Source organism: Budorcas taxicolor, chromosome 1 (genome assembly GCF_023091745.1).
Source record: "Budorcas taxicolor isolate Tak-1 chromosome 1, Takin1.1, whole genome shotgun sequence".
Taxonomy (NCBI): Eukaryota; Metazoa; Chordata; class Mammalia; order Artiodactyla; family Bovidae; genus Budorcas; species Budorcas taxicolor.
In genome coordinates this window covers 65,965,534-65,987,890 of record NC_068910.1, presented here as the reverse complement: position 1 = coordinate 65,987,890, position 22,357 = coordinate 65,965,534, and positions in this window count along the sequence as shown.

The window sequence follows — 22,357 nt, the reverse complement described above, 5'->3', positions numbered from 1 at the left end:
TTAAATGCTCAAAGTGGCCCCTTGTTTTCCTCACCCTACCAGCCCCCCAGCAGAACCCAAACACCCACTGTTTTCTTGTGACTGTTTGCCTTTTACTTGGTAACACCAGCTAACATCTGTTGAGCACGTGTGTTAGTTCACTGACTTCTGACAGCAGCCCTGTGTGGTAGGGAGGTCAGTAAACCCCATTGCTCAGATGAGGAAGCTGAGTCCTGGAAAGAGCCTCAGATGCAGGTCCTCAGTTGCAGGTCCCATGCATGGTGATGGTAGTGCTGGCAGGCCCCCAGGCTCCCAGCCGAGTGCTGAGCTGCAGCACTGGTTCTGTGGCTGTTTCTCTCTGAAGTCTGTATCACATTTTTTAAAATACACCAATCCTATCAGTCAGCATTTTCAACAGTTTTTCTTTTTTTGAAGTATAGTTGATTTACAATGTTGTGTTCATTTCAGGTGTATAGCAAACTGATTCAGTTTTATATATATATATATATATTCAGTGATTTACTGATGCAGTTATATATATATCCAGATTATTTTCTATTAAAGGTTATTACAAGATATTGAATACAGTGCTATGTAGTAAGACATTGTTGGGCATCTGTCTTGCATATCATAGTGTATTTCTGTTAATTCCAAATTCCCAGTTTATCCCTCCTGCCCCTTCCCCTTTGGAAACTATAAGCCTGTTTTCTTTGTGAGTCTGTTTCTGTCTAGTAAAGTTCATTTTCATGATTTTTTTTAGATTCCACATATAAGTGGCATCATATGATATTTGTCTTTCTCTGCCTGACTTAACTTCAGTTATTATTATCATCTCTAGATCCAATCATGTTGCTGCAAATAGCATTATTTAATTCTTTTTGAGAGCTGAGTAATATTCCATCACACACACACACACACACACACACGATGAGATGCTTAGTCGCTCAGTCACGTCCCACTCTTTGTGACTCCATGGACTATAGCCCGCCAAGCTCCTCTGTCCGTGGGATTCTTCAGGCAAGAATACTGGAGTGGGTTGCTATGCCCTCCTCCAAGGGATCTTTCTGACCCAGGAATAGAACCCAGGTCTCCTGCACTGTAGGTGGATTCTTTACCATCTGCGCCACCAGGGAAGCCTATACATACAAACACACACACACACACACACACACACACACACACACACACACACACACACATCTTTATGTGTCCATGAACATTTAGGCAGCTTCCACATCTTGCTATTTTAAACAGTGCTGCCATGAACACAGGGGTGCATGGTGGTGGTGGTGGCTTAATCACTCAGTCGTGTCTAACTCTGTGTGACCCCATGAACTGTAGCCCCCCAGGCTCCCCTGCCCATGGGGTTCTCCAGACAGGAATACTGGAGTGGCTGCTGCCATTTGGTTCTCCAGCCAGGGGTGTGTGCATCAGCTGCATGCATCTTTTCTAATTAAGAATTTGTGCTCAGTCATGTCCAGCCATTTGTGACCCTGTGGACAGTAACTCACCAGCCCATGCCCATGGAATTTTTCCAGACAAGAATACTGGGGTGGGTTGCCACTTCCTTCTCCAGGGGATCTTCCCGCCTCAAGGATCGAACCCGCGGCTCTTATGTCTCCTGCACTGGCAGGCAGGTTCTTCACCTGCACCACCTGGGGTATTGTCATCTTTTCTAATTAGAGTTTTCATATTTTCTGGTTAAGTGCCCAAGAGTAGGACTGCTGGATCATGTGGTAGTTCTATTTTTAGTTGTTTAAAGAACCTCATTACCGCTCTCCATAGTAGATGCACCAATGTACATTCCCACCAACAGTGTAGGAGGATTCCCTTTTCTGCACCCCTTCCCCAGCATTTGTTACATTTTCAGTGGTTTTCATGGTCCCTCAAGTCTTTCCTGTGTGCAGGACAGACCACTGTGGAGACTCCAGTGCCAGGGCTCAGATCAGCATCATGCCAAAGCCCCCTATTCTCACAGATCCACATGCCCCACAGCATGAGGTAGAGGGAATCAAAGAATAGGATGTTTAACTTGCTCAAATATCTCTCTATAGATGTCACATTTAATCCTCAGTCAGGTCTTTCTATATTAGCCTCACTGCATTTTTTGTATTGAAGTGGAATTCATATAACATAAAACTAGCCACGTGAAAGTGAACGTTTAAGTGGTATTTGGTACACTCACAATGTCATGCAACTGTTGATTAAAAACACCCCACACAACCTAAGAGTTGCAAGCTTTGGTTTATTCGAGGACCTTACTGAGGACCTGAAGACGGCCTCTCAGGTGGCTGTGAGCAACTGTCCTGAAGAGGTCAGGATATTCAAGAGTTTTTTTCCCTCTGATAGCTCAGTTGGAATCCACCTGCAAGGCAGGAGAGCTGGGTTGGATCCCTGGGTTGGGAAGATCCCCTGGAGAAGGGAAAGGCTACCCACTCCAGTATTCTGGCCTGGAGAATTATGGGGTTACAAGGAGTCGGACATGACTGAGCAACTTTCACTTTCACTTGCTGAAAAACAAAACATGAAATGGAACATCAAACAGTCACTGCTAACGACTGAAATCAGACATCTCAAGCTAGTGATTTTAGTGCTTTTCTATGGATGGGAAGATGCAAGAGTCTGGGGTCATCAGCATTATTCCTTTGATGTGCATGTTAACTGTCTAGGTCCAGGATCCTGTTTTCTTCATCTTGAATGTCCCTCAAGGCACACACTGGGGTGACTGCAGTGGCTGATGGCTTGATAGCTAGCATCACTCGTGTACCAGAATAGCAGGCAACATCCTTTGTTTACCAAAATGGCAGGTAGCACTTTTTTTGTCCATGCAACCATCACCTTTCAGTTCAGTTCAGTTGCTCAGTCGCATCTGACTTTGCAACCCCATAGACTGCAGCACGCCAGGCCTCCCTGTCCATCACCAACTCCCAGAGCTCGCTCAGACTCATGTCCATTGAGTCAGTGATGCCATCCAACCATCTCATCCTCTGTCATTTCCTTCTCCTCCTGCCCTCAATCTTTCCCAGCGTCAGGGTCTTTTCCAATGAGTCAGTTCTTCACATCAGGTGGCCAAAGTATTGGAGCTTCAACTTCAGCATTAGTCCTTCCAATGAAGATTCAGGACTGATTTCCTTTAGGATGGACTGGTTGAATCTCCTTGCAGTCCAAGGGACTCTCAAGAGTCTCCTCCAACACCACAGTTCAAAAGCATCAATTCTTCAGTGCTCAGCTTTCTTTATAGTCCAACTTTCACGTCCATACATGACCACTGGAAAAACCATAGCTTTGACTAGATGGACCTTTAGTTCCAAACCATTTTCATCACCCCCCAAATTTATTCACTATTCCTTGCTCCCCCAGTGCCTGGCAACCCCACTAACTGCTTTCCGTCTCTGGAGTGGTCTACTCTGGACATGTTGTATAAACAGAATTGTCTAGTAGGTGGCCTTTCAGATCTGTCTTTCACTTGGCATAATGTTTCCGAGGCTCATCCGGGTTGCAGGGTGTATCAATTTGTTGTTCAGTCACTAGGTTGTGTCCAACTCTGCAACCCCATGGGCTGTAGCATGCCAGGCTTCCCTGTCCTTCACTGTCTCCCAGAGTTCGCTCAGATTCATGTCCATTGAGTCAGTGACGATATCTAACCATCTCATCCCCTGCCACCCTCTTCTTCTTTTGTCATCAATACTTCATTCTTTTTTTTGTTTTTTTTGTTTTTTTTTTTGTGTGTGGTAGAATACTATTTCACTGTATGGAGAGTCCTCCACATTTTGCTTCTGTTCATCCATCATTCGGCACTTGTGTTGTTTCCACCTTTTGTCTATTGTACTAATACTGCAATAAACATTGCTGTACAAGCATCGATTTTGAGTACCTGCTTTGAATTCTTCCCAGTATATACCTAGGACTGGAATAGCTGGGTCAAATGGCATTTCTCTACCTAACTTTTTGAGGAACCTATGAACACCATTTTAAAAGCAAGGAATCTGAGGCTCAAAGAAATTGAGTGGTTTGAGGTCACATGACCAGTATATAACACAGCCAACACTAGGACCCAGAAGCTCATACTGCGGTTATTCTATGGACCAAGACTGCAGGGAAGATCCTTCATTCACTCAACATACATCCATTGAGGGCCAGGGCGGGCCTTTGGGGCAGATTTAACAGTTAAGTCTCAGAAAGGAGCTCCCTCGTGCCAGAAACTTCAGGAGAAAACAAAACAAGGGGAGTTTAAAAATCATAAATCAACACAAGGGGCTCCTGCATAAACCCCATTACTCGCAGACAATCCAGCAGAGCACAGCAATGGTCTCTCAGGTCTTGCTGCCCGTTTGAACATCAGTGTGGGGGCAGCTCATGCCGATTTTTCAAGGCGCAGAAAAGAGTCACTCTCCCTATTTCCGTCTCACTGTCTGCATTTCTTGACTGACCCCGGGGAGGAGGGGAGGAGGGGTGTGCGGGATCCTGGTTTGGTTCTGAAGTTCTGATCTGGATGGGGGCGTCTGCCAAAGTCACTGTCCAAGGAGAATCTCTGGAAGGCTCTGCGGCTCAAAGGGTGAAATGCCAGACCCAGACTGAGACTCAAAAGAGGGGCGGGGAGGGGGCGAGGGATGGGGGAGGCGGCGGGACTTGGGCTTCTGGAATCTTCTTTTCCAGTGGTTCCGAGGGGAATGTTACTATGAAGGAGACAAAGTCTGATCGCTGCCCTCGACCGTTCCCGGCTCCCTGGAGCATTTTCTGTGCGGAAAGGTGACATCCAAAGGCCGGAACTTAGGTGGGTTTGAAAACAAGACGCGGGGGGGCCTCTGGGCTTGTACCCACCTCTCGTCCCTCCTCCCTGGCCCCGCTGACCTGATTAATCAAGAGCCCTGCCAAACCCACTGAGGAGGGCTCCCAGGCTAATCTAATCTGCGTCCCCCAGCGGGGACAGACACCCCCGGCTCGGCCAATGAGACGCGACCATGCAAGCTAGGGCTGCGCGGTGGAAAATTCCATGCGCCGGCCCGAGGCGGCTGCGGCGGCCTCTGGCGGCGGCGCGCGCCCCGCATCCTGCAGCCCTGGGCTCCCCGTGATCCCCGGCCGGGCCCGCCGCTGCGGGAACCCCCAAAGCCGCCCGGTTTCGGGGCGCTGTCACACGAGTCCCAGGGCAGGCGGCGTTGTTATAATTCTCTGGTTCTCCGCACCTCTGCGAAAGACGCTTTCAGCCAATCCAAGAAAAGGCTGGCGAAGCCTTTGAATCATTGCGGGGAGCGGGGGGAGGGGGGCTATGATGGCATCTTCCGCTCATACGGGGGGGTGGGGTGTGTGTGTGTGTGTGTGTGTGTGTGTGTGTGTGTGTGTGTGTGTGTGTGTGTGTGTGTGTGTGTGTGTGATATAAATATAAACCACTGCCCCCACCCCTCGCCCACCCAGGCAACAAGTCCGGTGCGCAACTGTCCTTCCCAAGTGCCTCCGCTGGGCTTAGCAACCCGATAAGTGTGCGGAGAATGAATGAGCTGGGGGCCCCCTTTCTATCCACCCGCGAACTGCAGGCGCCCTTTTAGAAGGGGCCGGTGGGTCCTAGAGAGCAAAGGGTTAGGAGTCAGCAAAGGTGGGTATTTCGTGAAGGTGCAGCGATCCAGGACAGGAGGACCAGTGCCGTGACCCAGAGATAATTGCAGGGCCACAAAGGAGGGACATCGTGGTCTGCCTTTACAGGGTAGAAGAGGGTTGCCGATTGGAGCTGTAAGGACAGAAGTTAGCCAGACAGAGCAAAGGAGGCGCCGGGGTTCTGTGTTTCCAGCCCCTGGAGCGAGGCTGCTGGGCAAGCATTTCCATGAAGCTGGCCTGTGTTAGGAGATCCCTATCTTAACTCCATGTGAATTACTGCCATAAATTCCCGTGATTTCATGGGATCCAGGCCTGTTTCTGCTCCTCGCAATATAAAAGAACCTAGTGAAGAGTCCAAAAATTAGAGTGCCCAGGAGAGGCTCTGCCAGAAGAGAGTCACAAAGGCTTCTTCTGGGATTAGAGGGGGGCCGGGAGGGCAAGGGGACAACGGGCCCTGAGATCTGGAAGGGGGAAAACAGAAGGAAAGGAGAAAATACAGGTGTTTCTTCGTAAAGGAGAATATGAAGCTTCAGGTGTTATGCCCAGAGTCCGAGTCCCCAAAACTGAGAGAATAAGACGTCCACAGCAATGCAAAAGCATGAAGGGGCTTTATTTCTAGCTCGAGCTAGGGCTCCCGCCACATCCAACGCAGTGGAGTGGAGCAAGGAGCCCCCAGCCCAGATTTACAGCAGTATTTATAGGTTTTAGAACAGAGCGTTGGCAAGGGCTGATTGGCTGCAGGAGTTTCCTAGTATTTACTAATTGGCTAATCTTTATTGGCTGCAGGGGTTTCCTGATATTTACTAATTGGCTATTGGCTGCAGGGAGATGTCTTTTAGGTCCTGATAAACTCAAACCAGATTACAGGGAGTATGCTGATTAGACAAGTCCTGGCATCCGCGGGGATGACCTCACTGGGCAATGACTCAGCCTTTCCCATGAGTCCTACCTTAATCCCTGAAGACTATCATGGCGTTTGTTAGGTCCCAACACAGGAAGAACCCGCAGAACAGAAAGATAAGAAAGGGCCATCCCCGGTCCTGAGCTAGATGAGTTGAGCTGAGCTTCAGGAGACAGGAGACCAGAAAAACAGCCACCCCAGTTCTGCTAGTGCCCAGCTGAAGGTCCTGGAAAATCTCCTAACTTCCCTGAATCTTAGTTTTTATTTCTACAAAATCCGGATAATTCCTGAGACTAAAAGAAAGTGAAATTGTCTATAAAGCTGTCAAGAAATCTATGTAAGTGTTATTGTTTCTTTTAGTCCACATGCAAGAACAATCTATGTTAATTTAGTTGAATTAACTTTGACCTTTTCAAACTGTGGTGCCGGAGAAGACTCTTGAGAGTTCTTTGGACAGCAAGGAGATCGAACCAGTCAATCCTAAAAGGAAATCAACTCAAATATTCATTGGAAGGACTGATGCTGAAGCTGAAGCTCCAATACTTGGGCCACCTGATGTGAAGAACTGACTCACTGGAAAAGACTCTGATGGTGGGAAAGATTGAAGGCGGGAGAAGAAGGGGACAACAGAGGATGAGATGGTTGGATGGCATCACTGACTCAATGGACATGAGGAACTCCAGGAGATAGTGAAGGACAGGGAAGCCTGGTGTGCTGCAGTCCATGGGGTCACAAAGAGTCGGACATGACTGAGCAACTGAACAACAAAACTTTGACGGAGAGTCGCGGCTAATCAGTCAATCAATACTTGTATTAATGTAGTCAGTAAATATTTACTGAATACCTACTATGTGCTGGGGCGTACAGCAGTGAAGAAAACACAACAGTGCCTGCTCTTGGGACACTCCCATTGTGATGGGGGAGATAGATGATAAATAAGAAAACAAAAGGGTGTTTCCAGTGGTGATAGTGATATGGAGAAAACTAAAACACATAAGTGGGATGGGGGAGTGATTTTGAAGGGAGTGAGGAGGTAGGACCTCATTGTGAAGCTGGTCCTTTAGCAGAGCCCTGACAGGGAGGTGAAGGGGTAAGCTCTATGGATTTCTGGAAGAACATTCTAGGCATTTTAGGTGCAGGGTGGGGAGGTTGCCAGAGGTTGCAAAGGGCCTGAGGTGGGACTGTGGTCCTCCGAGTTGGAGGAACAGGTACTATGCCTAGAGGGGACTGAGTGATGGGGCTGAGGTCCGGAACCGGCTGGGTGGAGGTAGCGAGCCCGGATTGTTAGGGAAGGCTGGAGGGCTTTCACCGTGAAAGTTCTGAGCAATCATTGGACAGCGCAGCTGAGAAGCCACCTTGGATATTAACTAACTGCAATCCAGCTTTCTTTCTAATTTGGATACTGAAAAGCCACCTGCACGTGAAGTGAGAGTCACTCAGTCGTGTCTAGCTCGTTGCGACCCCATGGACCATGGAATTCTCCAGGCCAGAATACTGGAGTGGTAGCCTTTCCCTTCTCCAGGGCATCTTCCCAACCCAGGGATCAAATGCAGGTCTCCTGTATTGCAGGTGGATTCTTTACCAGCTGAGCCACAGGGGAAGTCCCCCCCAAAAAAATCCACCTGCAAACCTTTATCAAAAGCTTTGCTGTGTTTGAGGAAGTAGAACGCAGAGGCATGCTTTAAAGAGGCCACAGTCCTGTCGGGAATCTGGTTTAGCTGCAGAAAAGCAGTAAGTGACCAATTTAAAACAGTTTCTCATACTTGCTAAATTGTAGGGAGGGCCCCCTGAAGCAGAAGGAGACTGGGAGCTTTGGGAACCCCAGGGGCCTCCTGGGATTGTGCTGAGATCTTAGTAGGAGGCCAGTGATGGTTTGTGGACAGAGGGAGCGCCTGAAGCGAGAGAGAGCCTGTCTGGCCGGCCTGCAGCCTCTCCTGGGCGGGTCAGTGCTGTCAGCCCACAGTCTGAGCTTCTCGGACCGGGCGAGGAGGGTGATCAAGGATGGAGACATGGGATGAGGCCAGTTCGGAAAAGCCCACAATGCTTTGCTACACTCAGAACTCTTTGCAGACCTGGCCAGCTGTGTTCCTACCCCCTTCCCTGGGGGTCAGGAGCTCCACTCTGAAATTACAGGATTCCTCACTGCAGGGTGCCCCAGCCCTGGGCTTCCAGCTCTAGCATCACCCTTGCCCTCCATGGGCAGGCCTGAACAAGTCCCGCAACCTTCGGAGAATCAGCTACGCCCACTGGGGCTGGCTGTGTGAAACCAAGACAACCAGGCATGCTCGGCTGGAGCCCCACCGCTCTGGGGGCGACAGGAAGAGAGAGGGGCCATTGTCCTCGGCCTCCTCCTCTGAACGAAACGTTTCAGTTATTTAACATTTTGAGTAAGTAGTATACCATATGGTTCAGGAAATCAGCAATTATACAACACTGCACAGTGGAAAGCATCCTTTCCCATCTGCTCAGTTCTTACCTCCCCCCACAAAAGGTAGCCGCTGCTATTGATTTGTTGTTTATCTTTCTAGAGATTCTCCTCCTCCTCCCCTTCCTCCCTCCCTTTCTCCCCTCCTTGCTTCCTCTGCGCAGACAAGCAAATTGAATACAGTCTTCCCCCAACTCCCAATTCTCTTCCCACTTGCTTAGTAGTTCACGATCCAGTGTTCTGTACCTCGTTCTTCTCAGGTAGCATGTCTTAGACCTTCTCCATGATGGTCCAGGATGGCAAAATGTCATCATTTTTCCTTACTAACTCTTACAAATCCAAAATGTACTAAGATCCCCTCTAGATGGACGTTTAAGTTGTTGCAGTCTTTTGCTTTTAGACAGTGTTGTTACGAGTAACTTCCAAGTTCTTCATGGAGTACATGATCATGATTATGCAGAAGGTAAACTCCTACAAGTGAAATTTTTGCTGGGTCAAAGGGTAAATGCATCTCTAATATGGACAGATGTTGCCAAATTACTCTCTGCAGGGGCTATGACAATTTCTGCTTCTAGTAGCAACATAGGAGGGAGAAGACCTGTGTCTCCTGGCCCACCAACAGAGTTTTGTCGTCAGACTTTTGCCATTTCTGATAAATTTTTAAAAATCAACGTGGTTTTAATTTGTATATTTCTTATGATTGACATTGAGTATATTTTCATATGTTTAAAGACCAAATATGTGTCATATAAATGTCCATACTCATGCCTATCCTTATATTGTTTCTTCGTCTTTTGTCTCATCAATATGCAGGAGCTCTTTATATAGTACTGGGGAAATTAGCTCTTTGTGGTATGGATTAGCTGTATCTCTCATTTTGTGTTTGCTTTTGGTATTTTAAAAAATTAGTTTTGTTCCTGCAATGCAGAAAATTTTGATTTCCTTGTAGTCGAAATTGTCAGCCATTTATGTTGTGACTTCTAGATGTTGCTGTTTCATCCTGCTGAAAAGTATGAAAAGCAAGACTTCCCTCATCTTCTTCCATTTTGGCTTTAGTGTTCTTACGTTTTATTTTTTATTTTTTAAACTTTGATACAAAACTGGAATTTGTTCTACTGTCAATGCAAAGTCAATCTAAAAAATGTTTGGTATCAACACAACTTTTTGAATAGTCCATCTTTTCCCCATGTGTTTGAGATGCCTGCATTATCTTAAACATTTCCATATGTATTTGGCTATTTTTCAGGATTTTCAATTCTGTGCCATCTGTTGGTCTGACAAAATCATATTCTACTATTACAAAGGTTTAGTTATTGAAGACTTTAAGTATATTTTAACATATGGTGTGGCTATTCCTTCTCCTTTTCTTTGTCAGAATTACCCACACTATTGATTATTTTTCCACGTGAATCATTTTGTATAAATAAAAATTGCTTTTTGTATTTTTAGTGGGATGGTACTCATTAGTTCACATTCATGGATGGGCTCAGTCTCTCAGTCGTGTCTGACTCTTTGAGACACCCTGGACTGTAGCCTGCCAGGCTCCTCTGTCCATGGGATTTCCCAGGCAAGAATATTGCAGCAGGGTGTCATTTCCTTCTCCGGGGACCCTCCAGACCGAGGGATGGAACCATGTCTATTGCGTCTCCTGCATCGGCAGGCAGGTTCTTTACCGCTGCACCACCTGGGAAGCCCATTAACATTTATGTGCTAAGGAAATTGACATAAAGCTAAATTTTGTTATCCAAGAACATGGTATGTTTTTTCATTTATTTGTCTTTCTCTCAGTATCTCTGTCTTTTTTTCTTAGGAATGTTTAAAAGATAATGTAAGTCTTATATGTATCTCTTAAGCTAGTTTTAATTTTATCTTTTTATTGTATATGAGGTATTTTCTTCCATTTGATTGACTCACTGATTTTGTTTATATAAACAAAGGCTATTGATTCTGAATATTAATTTTACATATCCTATTTAATTCTCTTATTAATTGTAGTTGTTTTCACACTTTTTTTCTTGGGGTTTCAAAGTACGAAACAAATCACCTGTAATAGTGATAGTCTTACTTGTTTTGCTCAACTTTTGTTTTGGTTTAATTGTGTTGGCTGGGACTGCTGGTAGGAAATGAAATGATGTGATAGTGAACAAACAGTTGCTTCATTTCTGGCTTAAGGGTTAAGTCTTTACCATTTCTTAATTAAGCACACATTTGGTTTTGAGGTTATATATATGGTTTAAAAATATGTATGCATATATGTCTATTCTTGTGCTATTGACTTGTAAAAAATCAAGAATGAATTGTCAAATATTGTCAACTTCTGTTTGAACATGTTTTGAGGTGACTGCATATTTCCCCCTTAGAATTAAGTGACCTTGCTAATACTGAATCATTCTTGCATTCCTGGAACAAGCCCCATGTGTTCATGATGTACATTATTATCTTTACCTGCTGACAAATTCTGTTCACTAGTATTTTTTAGAGTTTTTATTGATAGTGCATAAAACTTAAGTGTACACAAATGCACAAATCTAAAGTATACAAGTTGAGGAATTTATACATGTATATTCATATGTGTGTATGTATGTGTATATGTGTGCAATATATTTTGGTGGTGGTTTGGTTGCTAAGTCATGTTTGACTCCTTACAACCCCATGGACTGTAGCCCACCAGTCTCCCCCGTCCGTGGGATTCTGGGCATGGCAAGAATACTGGAGTGGGTTGCCATTTCCTCCTCCAGCGGATCTTCCCAACCCAGGGATTGAACCCGTGTCTCCTGTGTCTCCTGCTTGGCAGGCAGATTCTTTACCACTGAGCCACCCAGGAAGCCCTGCAATATATATTAGATGCACACCAAGAAGTATTATATAATTAAAAATCTTGATGAGAAAAATGGAATAGAAAAATACATGCTTGATCATCACAGAGGCAAAAATGGAAAACAAAGGCATAAAAGATAGAACAAACAGGAAATAAATAGCAGCATGGTAGGATTTAATGTAATTATATCAGTAGTTATTTGAAGTATAAATACAAAACACACAGAAAGAATAAAGTATCAGACTAAGTAAAAAGAATTGAGATCCAAGTATATAATTTTACAGTGAGTGTATGTTAAATATAAGGATGAAGTCTGAATGAAAGTAAAAGGATTAAAAGAGTTATACCATGCAATATCAGCAAAAAGAAATTTAGTTGGCTATGTTTTTTTTTTTAGTTGGCTATCTTAATATCAAGTAACACCCTAAGGCAAGAAGTATTACTAGAGGAAAAATAGGATGTTTTATTATGATAACAGGGGCAATGCGACAAGGAAACCCAAGAATCTGAAAATTTATGCACCTAATAACATTGTTTAAAAATGGAAATTAGCAGAATTAAAGGAAGAAATAAATTAACAATCATAGCTGAGAGTCATGTATCTTCCTATTCCATTTTCTTATCTATTAGATTTTTAATTATAATTTTTGTGTGATCGCCCTAAAGATTTCATTTTGCCTCTCTGACTTATTGCCTCCAACCTTAAATTGGTACTTTTACCTCAAATAATGATGTAATAACCTCACAACAATTGAAGTCCATTTACTCCATCCCACACTTAGGGCTAGTATTGTGTAGTTTTACCTCTGTGTGTGTTGTCAAGCTCACAAGATGTTATTATTTGGCTTCAAACAGAAAATATTCTTTTATCCCTTCCCACATATTTATTCTTTCCAGTGCTTTGTGTTCCTTCCAGATCTGTGCTTCCATCTGGGAACATTTTCCTCTACTTGAAAAAATGCCATTTAGTATTTCATGTAGTGCTTCACTGGGGATGAACTATCTCAGTTTTTTTTTTTTTTTTTTTGCTTGCTTGAAACATTTTATTTTGCCGTCAGAGTTGAAGGACCTTTTGCTGGATATAGAATTCTAGTTTGAGAGTACTTTGTTTTTCTTTTAGAATGTTAACGTATCACTCTGTTGCTTTTTGGCTTTCACACATTTTTTTATTGGACAAAACAATTCTGTAATCAGTTTTACTATTGCTCCCTTGAAGATTGTGTACATTTTTAAGAAGATGCCTTTAAGATTTTCTCTTTGTCTTGGATCTTCAACTGTTTAATGTGCCTTGATTTATTTTTCAACCTTGATAGCATATTCAAAAGCAGAGACATTACTTTGCCGACTAAGGTCCGTCTAGTCAAGGCTATGGTTTTTCCTGTGGTCGTGTATGGATGTGAGAGTTGGACTATGAAGAAGGCTGAACCCCAAAGAATTGATGCTTTTGAACTGTGGTGTTGGAGAAGACTCTTGAGAGTCCCTTGGACTGCAAGGAGATCCAACCAGTCCATTCTGAAGGAGATCAGCCCTGGGATTTCTTTGGAAGGAATGATGCTAAAGCTGAAACTCCAATACTTTGGCTACCTCATGCGAAGAGTTGACTCATTGGAAAAGACTCTGATGCTGGGAGGGATTGGGGGCAGCAGGAGAAGGGGACGACCGAGGATGAGATGGCTGGATGGCATCACCGACTCGATGGACGTGAATCTTGAGTGAACTCCAGGAGTTGGTGATGGACAGGGAGGCCTGGCGTGCTGCGATTCATGGGGTCGCAAAGAGTCAGACATGACTGAGTGACTGAACTGAACTGAACTGATGTATTTTTTTTTTTTTAATTTCCATGAGGTTCACTGAGACTCTGGAGTAAAGAGTTGCTGTCTTTCATAAGTATTGGAAAATTCTTGCCTATCATCTCTTGAAATATTGCTTCCACTCTTCTCTGTTTATCTTGTCCCTCTTGACTCCAATTCTATATATATTAGATCTTTTGACTCTGTGCTGTATATCATTTGTGCTCTATTCTGTTCTTTCCAATCATTTTTTCTCTGTTTTGTTTTGAATATTTCTATGGATCTATTTTTGCATTTACTAATTGAATCCCCTGCTATATACAGTCTTCTTTTAAAACCATTGTTTTTTTCTTTCATTGAGTTTTATTGAGATATAAGTGATACACAGCACTGTGTAAGTTTCAGGTGTACAGCACAATAATTTGACTTACACACATCATGAAATGATTATAATAAGTTTACTGAGCATCCGTCATCTCATCTAGATACAAAATTTAAAAAACAGAAAAAAAATTTTTTTTTCTTCTGATGAGAACTCTTATCAATAACCTCAGATACTCAGATGACACCACCCTTATAGCAGAAGGTGAAGAGGAACTAAAGAGCCTCTTGATGAAAATGAAAGAGGACAGTAAAAAAGCTGGCTTAAAACTCAACATTCAAAAAACAAAGATCATGGCATCTGATCCCATTGCTCCATTTCAAATAGATGGGGAAAGAGTGGGAACAGTGACAGACTTTATTTTCCTGGGCTCCAAAATAAATGCAGATGGTGACTGCAGCCATGAAATTAAAAGATGCTTGCTCCTTAGAAGAAAAGCTATTACCAATATAGACAGCATATTAAAAAGCAGAGACATTACTTTGTCAACAAAGGTCCGTATAGTCAATGCTATGGCTTTCCAGTAGTCATGTATGGATGTGAGAGTTGGACTATAAAGAAAGCTGAGCACTGAAGAACTGATGTTTTTGAACTGTGGTGTTGGAGAAGACTCTTGAGAGTCCCTTGGACTGCAAGGAGTCCAAACTGCAAGGAGATCAAACCAGTCGATGTTAAAAGGAAATGAGTCCTGAATATTCATTGGAAGGACTGATGCTGAAGTTGAAGCTCCAATACTTTGGCCACCTGATGTGAAGAGTTGACTCACTGGAAAAGACCCAGACACTGGGAAAGATTGAAGGCAGGAGGAGAAGGGGGAGACAGAGGATGAGATGGTTGGATGGCATCATGGACTCAGTGGACATGAGTTTGAGCAAGCTCTGGGAGATAGTGATGGGCAGGGAAGCATGATGTGCTGCAGTCCATGAGGTTGCAAAGAATTGGACACAATTGAGGGACTGAACAAAACAACAATATTCCTTTGTGTATGTGTATATATATACATACAAGACCATATATACATTCATATATATATATACACATCCCAAACACATCATATATATATATACACACACACATTATCTTCTTTAGCCACATCTTGCCTTCTGTAAATGATGCTGCAATAAACATATGTCTTTTTGAATTAGTGTTTTGTTTCCTTTCCATAAATATCCAGAGTGCAATTACTGGGTCATATGGGCTTCCCGGAGATCTTCCCTGGTAGAGGAACAAGAGATCAATTTGCCAACATCTACTGGATCATTGAAAAAGCAAGAGAGTTCCAGAAAAACATCTATTTCTGCTTTATTGACTATGCCAAAGCCTTTGACTGTGTGGATCACAAGAAACTGTGGAAAATTCTGCAAGAGATGGAAGTACCAGACCACCTGACCTGCCTCTTGAGAAACCTGTATGCAGGTCAGGATGCAACAGTTAGAACTGGACATGGAACAACAGACTGGTTCCAAATAGGAAAAGGAGTACGTCAAGGCTGTATATTGTCACCCTGCTTATTTAACTTCTATGCAGAGTAGATCATGAGAAACACTGGGCTAGAAGAAGCACAAGCTGGAATCAAGATAGCTGGGAGAAATATCAATAACCTCAGATATGCAGATGACACCACCCTTAAGGCAGAAAGTGAAGAGGAACTAAAAAGCTTCTTGATGAAAGTGAAAGAGGAGAGTGAAAAAGATCATGGCACCTGGTCTCATCACTTCATGGCAAATAGATGGGGAAACAGTGTAAACAGTGAGAGATTTTATTTTTGGGGGCTCCAAAATCACTGCAGATGGTGCTTGCTGCCATGAAATTAAAAGATACTTGCTTCTTGGAAGAAAAGCTACGACCAACCTAGACAGCATATTAAAAATCAGAGGCATTATTTTGCCAACAAAGGTCTGTCTAGTCAGTGCAGTTCAGTTCAGTCGCTCAGTGTGTCCGACTCTTTGCAACCCCATGAACTGCAGCATGCAAGGCCTGCTTGTCCAGCAGCAACCCCCAGAGTTTACCCAAACTCATGTCCACTGAGACGGTGATGTCATCCAACTATCTCATCACCTGTCATCTCCTTCTCCTTCTGCCCTCAATCTTTCCCAACATCAGGGTCTTTTCCAATGAATCAGCTCTTCGCATCAGGTGGCCAAAGTATTGGAGTTTCAGGTCAACATCATCCCTCCAATGAACACCCAAGACTGATTGGATCTCCTTGCAGTCCAAGGGACTCTCAAGAGTCTTCTCCAACACCATAGTTCAAAAGCATCAATTCTTTGGTGCTCAGCTTTCTTCATAGTCCAACTCTCACATCCATATATGACCACAGGAAAAACCATAGCCTTGACTAGACGGACCTTTCTTGACAAAGTAATGTCTCTGTTTTTTAATATGCTGTCTAGGTTGGTCATAAGTTTCCTTCCAAGGAGTAAGCGTCTTTTAATTTCATGGCTGCAATCACCACCTGCGGTGATTATGCTGCTGCTGCTGCTAAGTCGCTTCAGTCGTGTCCAACTCTGTGTGACCCCATAGACGGCAGCCCACCCAGGCTCCCCCATCCCTGGGATTCTCCAGGCAAGAACACTGGAGTGGGTTGCCATCTATAGAGCCCCCCAAAATGAAGTCTCTTACTGTTTATACTGTTTCCCCATGTATTCACCATGAAGTGATGGGACCGGATGCCATGATCTTAGTTTTCTGAATGTTGAGCTTTAAGCCAACTTTTTCACTCTCCTCTTTCACTTTCATCAAGAGACTCTAGTTCTTCACTTTCTGCCTTAAGGGTGGTGTCATCTGCATATCTGAGGTTATTGATATTTCTCCCAGCAATCTTGATTCCAGCTTGTGCTTCTTCTAGCCCAGTGTTTCTCATGATCTACTCTGCGTACAAGTTAAATAAGCAGGGTGACAATATGCAGCCTTGACGTACTCCTTTTCCTATTTGGAACCAGTCTGTTGTTCCATGTCCAGTTCTAACTGTTGCTTCCTGACCTGCATACAGGTTTCTCAAGAGGCAGGTCAGGTGGTCTGGTATTCCCATCTCTTGCAGAATTTTCCACAGTTTCTTGTGATCCACACAGTCAAAGGCTTTGGCATAGTCAATAAAGCAGAAATAGATGTTTTTCTGGAACTCTCTTGCTTTTTCAATGATCCAGTGGATGTTGGCAATTTGATCTCTGGTTCCTCTGCCTTTTCTAAAACCAGCTTGAACATCTGGAAGTTCACAGTTGACGTATTGCTGAAGCTCATTGACATATTGCTGAAGCCTGGCTTGGAGAATTTTGAGCATTACTTTACTAGCGTGTGAGATGAGTCAATTGTGCATTGCCTTTCTTTGGGATTGGAATGAAAACTGACCTTTTCCAGTCCTGTGGCCACTGCTGAGTTTTCCAAATTTGCTGGCATATTGAGTGGAGCACTTTCACAGCATCATCTTTTAGGATGTGAAATAGCTCAGCTGGAATTCCATCACCTCCACTAGCTTTGTTCGTAGTGATGCTTTCTAAGGCTCACTTGCCTTCACATTCCAGGATGTCTGGCTCTAGGTGAGTGATCACACCATCGTGATTATCTGGGCCATGAAGATCTTTTTTGTACAGTTCTTCTGTGTATTCTTGCCACCTCTTCTTAATATCTTCTGCTTCTCTTAGGTCCATACCATTTCTGTCCTTTATCGAGCCCATCTTTGCATGAAATGTTCCCTTGGTATCTCTAATTTTCTCGAAGAGATCTCTAGTCTTTCCCATTCTGTTGTTTTTCTCTATTTCTTTGCACTGATCGCTGAGGAAGGCTTTCTTATCTCTCCTTGCTATTCTTTGGAACTCTGCATTCAAAAGGGTATATCTCTCCTTTTCTCCTTTGCTTTTGGATTCTCTTCTTTTCACAGCTATTGTAAGGCTTCCCCCAGACAGCCATTTTGTGTTTTTGCATTTCTTTTTCTTGGGGATGGTCTTGCTCCCTGTCTCCTGTACAATGTCACGAACCTCTGTCCATAGTTCATCAGGCACTCTATCTATCAGATCTAGTCCCTTAAATCTATTTCTCATTTCCACTGTATAATCATAAGGGATTTGATTTAGGTCACACCTGAGTGGTCTAGTGGTTTTTCCACTTTCGTCGATTTAAATCTGAATCTGGCAGTAAGGAGTTCATAATCTGAGCCACAGTCAGCTCCCTGTCTTGTTTTTTGCTGACTGTATCAGGCTTCTCCATCTTTGGCTGCAAAGAATATGATCAATGTGATTTTGGTGTTTGCCATCTGGTGATGTCCATGTGTAGAGTCTTCTCTTGTGTTGTTGGAAAAGGGTGTTTGCTATGACCACTGGTCATTCTGTACTCCTGTTTAATTCCATACTCCAAGGCCAAATTTGCCTGTTACTCCAGGTGTTTCTTGACTTCCTACTTTTGCATTCCAGTCCCTTATAATGAAAAGGACATCTTTTTTGGGTGTTAGTTCTAAAAGGTCTTGTAAGTCTTCATAGAACTGTTCAACTTCAGCTTCTTCAGTGTTACTGGTCGGGGCATAGACTTGGATTACCGTGATATTCAATGGTTTGCCTTGGAAACGAACAGAAATCATTCTGTCATTTTTGAGATTGCATCCAAGTACTGCATTTCAGACTCTTTTGTTGACCATGATGGCTACTCCATTTCTTCTAAGGGATTCCTGCCCGCAGTAGTAGATATAATGGTCATCTGAGTTAAATTCACCCATTCCAGTCCATTTTAGTTCGCTGATTCCTAGAATGTTGACATTCACTCTTGCCATCTCTTGTTTGATCACTTCCAATTTGCCTTGATTCATGGACCTGGCATTCCAGGTTCCTATGCAATATTGGTCTTTACAGCATCGGACCTTGTTTCTATCACCAGTCACATCCACAGCTGGGTGTTGTTTTGCTTTGGCTCCATCCCTTCATTCTTTCTGGAGTTATTTCTCCACTGATCTCCAGTAGCATATTGGGCACCTACTGACCTGGGGAGCTCCTCTTTCAGTGTCTTATCGTTTTGCCTTTTCATACTGTTCATGGGGTTCTCAAGGCAAGAATGCTGAAGTGGTTTGCCATTCCCTTCTCCAGTGGACCACATTCTGTTAGATGGTTTTTCCAGTAGTCATGTATGGATGCAAGCACTGAAGAATTGATGCTTTTGAACTGTAGTGTCGGAGAAGACTCTTGAGAGTCCCTCAGACTGCAAGGAGATCCAACCAGTCCATCCTAACAGTCCTGGGTGTTCATTAGAAGGACTGATGCTGAAGTTGAAACTCCACCACTTTGGCCACCTGATGCGAAGAGCTGACTCATTGGAAAAGACCCTGATGCTGGGAAAGATTGAAGGCGGGAGGAGAAGGGAATGACAGAGGATGAGATGGTTGGATGGCATCACTGACTCAATGGACATGAGTTTGAGTAAACTCTGGGAGTTGGTGATGGACAGGGAGGCCTGGTGTGCTGCCGTCCATGGGGTCAGAAAAGCCAACAGTCAGACAAGACTGAGCAACTGAACTGAACTGAACTGGTGGCTTAGACTGTAAAGAACCTGCCTCTAGTGTGGGAGACCTGGGTTTGCTCCCTGGATCAGGAAGATTCGCTGATAGGAATGACCACCCAATCCGGTATTCTTGCCTGGTGAATCCCAAGGAGCCTGGTAGGCCACAGTCCATGGGATCACAGAGTGTTGGGCTCAACTGAGTGACTAGCACATTCACTTTTTCACTTTCATGGGAGTTCTATTTTTAGTGTTTTGAGGTATCTCCATACTGCTTTCCTTTGTGACTGTACCAGTTTGGATTCTCATCAACAGTTCATGATGGTTCCCTTCTCTCCACATCCTCACCAAGACTTGAATGTGTTGTCTTTCTGAGAATAGCCATCCTGACAGTTTTGAGGTGATATCTCATTAGGGCTTTGATTTGGATTCCCCTAATGGTTAGTGATCTTGGGCGTCTTTTCATGTCTTCTTTGGAAATATGTCTACTTAAATCCTCTTCCATCTTTTAACTTTTTTTTTTTTTTTTTTGGATTTAGAGATGTATGAGTTCTTTGTATATTTTGGGTATTAACTCATTAGATAAATCATTTGTAGATATCTTTGCTCATTCAATGGCTCAGATAGTAAAGAATCTGCCTGCAATGCGGGAGATCTGGTCAATCTCTGGATCAGGAAGACCTGGATTTGATCCCTGGAGAAGGGAATGGCTACCTGCTCGAGCACTCTTGCCTGGAGAATCCCATGGACAGAGGAGCCTGGTGGGCTACAGCCCATGGGATCACAAAGAGTTGGACACAACTGAGTGACTAATACTTCTACTTTCCTTTCACTTGCTCATTCAGTAGGTGCCTTTTCTTTTTGTTGATGGCTTCCTTTGCTTTTCAAAAGCTCTTAAGTTTATTTAGGTCCCACTTGTTTATTTCTGCTTTCTTTCTTTTTTCCTTAAGAGACAGACCCACAAGATACTGCCATGATTTATATCCAAGAGTGTTCTGCCTATGTTTTCCTCCAGGAGTTTTATGGTATCCAGTTATACTTAGGTCTTTTCTCTGGAGTCTATTGTGTGTGTGGTGTTAGAGAATATTCTGCAGTGCAGGGCTTAGTCCCTCAGTTGTGTCCGACTCTTTGCAACCCCACGGACTGCAGCATGCCAGGCTTCCCTGCCCTTCACCATCTCCTCAAGCTTGCTCAAGCTTATCTTCATAGATTCTAATTATTTTCTTCAATACATTTACTGTTTTTTTAAAGACTCATAAAGGCCTCAGATGGTATCTTCTTACAGTGAAGTCTGCCCTTCCCTTCTGTTCTGGAGTTAAGGCAAAGAGCAGATTGCCTCAGTCCACTCAGGGACCGAGTTGGGTAGGGGCTGGATTCTACTTTAGCAAAATGCATTCCACCTTGGGTTTGCCCTGAAAGTCCTTCTTTTTTGACTGTTTGAGCTAAGCATCACCCCAAACAAGTTAAAATTTGGCAAATGTCTTGAGGGGAAGACTGATCGTGTGTTTTGCAGACCTCTCTTTCTGATGGGACTTTGCTTCCTAAGCAAATACAAGTCTGCAGAATATTCCATTCTGCCTTTTTACCCCAGCCCCCAGGCGTCTCGACTACCCTGGAACTTAACAAATGTTTCAAGGGGAAAATTAGCCTTGTATTTTGGGTTCTTTCAACATCCAACCCTTTGCAGTAACCAAAAACTCTACTGATTTCTCTTACCATGGTTTTGCTCAGTTGCTCAGTCATGTCTGAGTCTTTGTGACCCCATGGACTGCAGCATGCCAGGCTCCTCTGTCCTTCACTATCTCCCAGAGTTTGCTCAAACTCATGTCCATTGAGTCGGTGATGCCATCCAACCACCTTACCATATAGTGTCCTTCTGTTTGAGCCAAACTGACATTAGTTAACCTGGTAATTGCCAGCTGATTTGAGATGATCTCTTCTTCCTCCGAAAATTCTGTGTCTGTCTGGTCCTTGTTGTTCTCATGGTTTCCCACTGTCTTTAAAATACAAATATTTCAAATTTATCTAACTGGTGTTATTGTTGAGAGAGGATTGATCTTTGTGGTCCATTGTATTCTACCTGGAAGGTCAAGTACACTATCTATCAATATTTTATTTAGTTTTTGCTGTTGTCATCATTTGTTTGTCTCATTAATATCTGTAAGTGAAATTAATTTATGAGTTTTCTGTGTAAAATCCTTCTCAGGTTTTGGTATTATGGTTATTTCATTAAGAACATTTGGCTAGCCACATTTTAGATGCTCAGTTTTTACGTGTGGTTAACAGCTCCTGTATTGGAGAGCTCAGTTCTAGGACACTGTCCTTTTCATCCATGATTTCAAATGTATTTGAAAATTTATTTTTATAACATTGGACAAACTATTTTTAATATGATTTGCTTAATTTCCATGGTTTATCCAGTTGTTTGGATTCATTTAATCTCATTTTGTATATTTGCCTTCCTTCCTTTTGATTTTATCAGCCATAAGTTTGTATATTTTATTGATATTTTGTTTTTTCAAAGAAACAGATTTTGAATTTGTTAAATAGTTCCACAGTCTTGTTTTATGATCATTGTATTCTAAATTTATTAATTTATTCCCTCAGCTAGTATATCCTTCAGTTTATCTGATTTTTTCTAACTTTTTTATTATGTTGCTTCACTTATATCTTTTATACTAATAGAAGTATATAAGCTCATGCTTCTTCATTAAGCTCTGCTCTAACTGTATTGCCATAAATACTGATGGTGTGTCTTTTTTATTGCCACCTTCTGTTATCTGTGATGTAAGTTTGTATTAATATTTTTTCTCAGACTTAACATTTCTTCAAAAGAATGGTTAAAGATCTCCATCTAGCTAGGGCTTTTTGTTTTTGTATTTTTGACAGCAATTTCTGCATTGTCATTAAAGAATGTTTTCTGTTCTGTTTTTATTTTTGGAAATTTTGAGGTTGGTCCTGTGGTCACTTAAGAAGATGTTCTCTATGTTTTACG